Raw genomic sequence first — 3,426 nt, forward strand, 5'->3', positions numbered from 1 at the left:
GACGTCAGATTTACTGGAAGTGATTCACAAATATTGTTATTGGGCTATTATTATCTCCTTCACTTAGCTGTGCCTCACGACTTTTGTTTAACTAAACCCTGTTCATGATTTTTGATAAACTTTAAGGTATTCATTTAAGATGAATAATGAAATAATGTAACAGTGAATCACATTTACTTATTTACTTTTATACTGAAGAACAGGAAAGCAACAGAGAAATTTGTCACTTTTGTTTGAGAACACAGTTAAATTTATTCTTATCTGACTCTTTCCCCATGGTTGATTAACCAGCTGTGTTTAATTTTGAAAGCTTATAAAATTGAATTTCTTATCAGCACAAAACAAGGCATTTTATAATACAGCATCTGAAGTTAAAAGTCTTTTAGGTCCAAGGAGATTGTTTTTAGTTTTTCATTAGAGCTGACTTTCTATAGTTGAAAACTACATTGCCAGAATAACTAGTTTTCTGGATGGAATCTAGATTTTGTACATGCAGAAAATACAACTGGAGCTTTGTTATGTGAGGTAGAGTGTCAGGGCATGAGATAGTGGGGTTCCCAGCAGATGGAGTCATTTTTCCTGATCCAGCAACTTCCTGAAGCAGAATTGCGGTGTACCCCATCACAGCACAGGGTTTCCCAGGTGGCGCTAGTGGTAAAGAATCCGGTGGCCAATACAGAACATAGGAGACAGGAGACATGGGTTGGATTCCTGGGTGGGGAAGATCCCCTGGAGGAGGAAATGGCAACCCACTCCAGTATTCTTGCCTGTAGAATGCTGTGACCAGAGGAGCCTGGCGGGCTACAGTTCATGGGGTTGCAAAGGGTTGGACACGACTAAAGTGACTTAGCACACACACAGTCACAGCAGAGGTAGTCTGACTAAGGGCTCCTCGGAATTCTGCTTAGGTCCTGTTCCCCCAGCCCTTCCAGTGACTTTGTGAACCACACACACAAAAAATCACCTTCTACTTATATCAGTTTGAATGATTTCTGTTATCTGTAACCTATTTCTCACTAATAATAAAGCTATTGATTTTTGTGTATTGTTTTTGTATTGAGCCATCTTACTCTATTGGCAGTAATAGTTTTTCAGGTAATTCTCTGGAAGTTCCTAGTTAAAAATTATTCAGTTTTCAACTTCTCTTTGCTAATTCCTTCTTCATTTCTCTTGAATATTTGCACCTTATATTGGTAGGCAATAATGAACATTTTGTTGTTTTTCTAACTTTAGTGGGAAAGTTTTTTATCTTTCCCAACTGAAAATAATTCTGACTTTGGAGATTACAGGTATATAACATTATGAAGATATTCATCTTTTCTCATTTTATTAAGAAATTCTAACCTAAAAAAATTAAGAATGTAAATTGATTTTTAGAAAAAATTTTTCTCCAACATCTGTGGAAGTGATTATGTTTCTCTTTTTCCTATTCATATGGTGAATTATATTAATAGATTTCCTAATATTGAATCATCCTGCATTCCTTGAAAAATTACACTTGGTTATGGTATCTTATTTTTTTACTGCTTCACTGGATTCTTACTGCAAATATTTTGTGATTTTTGCATTGATATTCATAAGTGGGTAGTTTTCCTTTTCTGTATTATTTTTTTTTCTGTTTTCCTACTGATGCCATGCTTGCTTTATGAAAATAGCTAGAAAAATTTCCTTATTTTCTGTGCTTAGTTGTGAAATGGAGCAGGACCATATGGTCCTTGCCTCTCTACTGTGTCCTCTGCCTGCCTTTTGCTTGTGGAAAACTTGAATCGAAGAATAAGTTTAATCAGAGAAGTGAGAAATGTGGAAACAAAGGAAAGCAGTCTGAGACCAAACAATAATAATGTAGTCATCAAGCATAATCAAGCACCATTAGTTCTTGCTCAAGGGCTGTAGATAAATATTCTGAGCCGTATCCTGGGAGCTGTCTTATAGATACTAAAATACCAGGTGGAAAAGTTAACTATATGATGACCGGACTGTAGCCAGGACTCGAGCTGCCACAATTCCGAGAACTGATCACAAAGAAAGGGGAACAAATGGACCCCGGAACTGAAGACTAATTGTATATAAAGCAACCCAGTGATGCTAGTCAGACCGCTGATGACCAATTTGAAGATGACTGTTAGAGACGACTGTGCTGTTTCTGCGTGTTGCCCACCCCCCATCCCACATTAAATACCCTCACCCCCTCCTTGGGGGGGCGGGACGGGGGGGGTGAGTCGACCTCTGGACAAGTGTCTGCCACCCTCTCCCACCAGTTGCCAGCATCTGAAATAAAGCAAACTTTCCTTTCCAACAGCCTGGCTTGCTTATTTGCTTTTGAGCAGCGGATTCCCCATGCGTACCTTTAACGGTCCTGCTGAATTATGTGCTGGTGACTTTGGGGTGGGGAGAGAGTGTGTAGAGGGTGAATGACAGCTTTCTTTATTCTGGTGTATTTCGATTTTCCACCTTTTCTAGGGTCAGTTTTGATCCATTTCATACAAGTTTTCAAATATATTTGGATATATGTGAGCAAAACCAAATATATGAATATATCTTTATATACACACACACATATATATTTCTGCTATGTCTGGTTATTTCTTCCTTTCCTATTTGGTGTGTTTGTGCTTTCTCCTTTTATAAAAAGTTAGGCTCACTAACAGTTAATCTATTAGTTGATTTTCAAAAATCAGTTCTTGTATTTGCTGTTCCTAGTTTAAAAATTCACTATTTTGTGCTTTTCTCTATATTAACTTCTCCCTTCTAACATTTCTTCCTAATATATTCTTTTGCATCCTCAATTCAGTAATTTTTGTTCTTTCTTGTTCATTAACATAAACCTTTTAGACTATGACATTTCTCTTGGTGTTTATTTAACTATATAATGTAATATGTGAGGTAATAACAGTAATAGTGGCGAATAAATTAGCCTCTCATGAAAACAGTTTACAACTATGTATGAACACACAGTCTTCTGAAAACAAACATTTTACACACATATGGTTTCCTATAACAAATATTTTTAATTTCAGTGTTATAAGACAATGATCCATGGAAGTATTAAAAAAAAAGTCTTTCAGTAGAGACTTCCCTGGAGGTCCAGTGATTAAGACCCTGAGCTTCCACTTCAGGGATCAAGAATTCAATCCCTGGTCAGGAAACTAGGATCCTGCATGTCATGTGGTGTGGCTAAAAACTAATTAAAAGAAGGAAAAAAATCTTTCAGTACTGTGGGAATGCTCCTTGGTCTTTTTAGTTGACTGATTCAGACAAACGGTCAATTCTGTAAGCACAAGATCCAGAAAAAAATTAATTTTCACTAAATTTTTGAGTAACTTATATGTAAATATTTTTGCTGTTTTCTGTCTAGAAGATTCAATGATTGGTTTATGACCCTGCTTTCTTAAAGCCTCTGTATCAGTGGTCTCCCTTTCTTTCAAG

Source organism: Budorcas taxicolor, chromosome 10 (genome assembly GCF_023091745.1).
Source record: "Budorcas taxicolor isolate Tak-1 chromosome 10, Takin1.1, whole genome shotgun sequence".
Classification (NCBI taxonomy): domain Eukaryota; kingdom Metazoa; phylum Chordata; class Mammalia; order Artiodactyla; family Bovidae; genus Budorcas; species Budorcas taxicolor.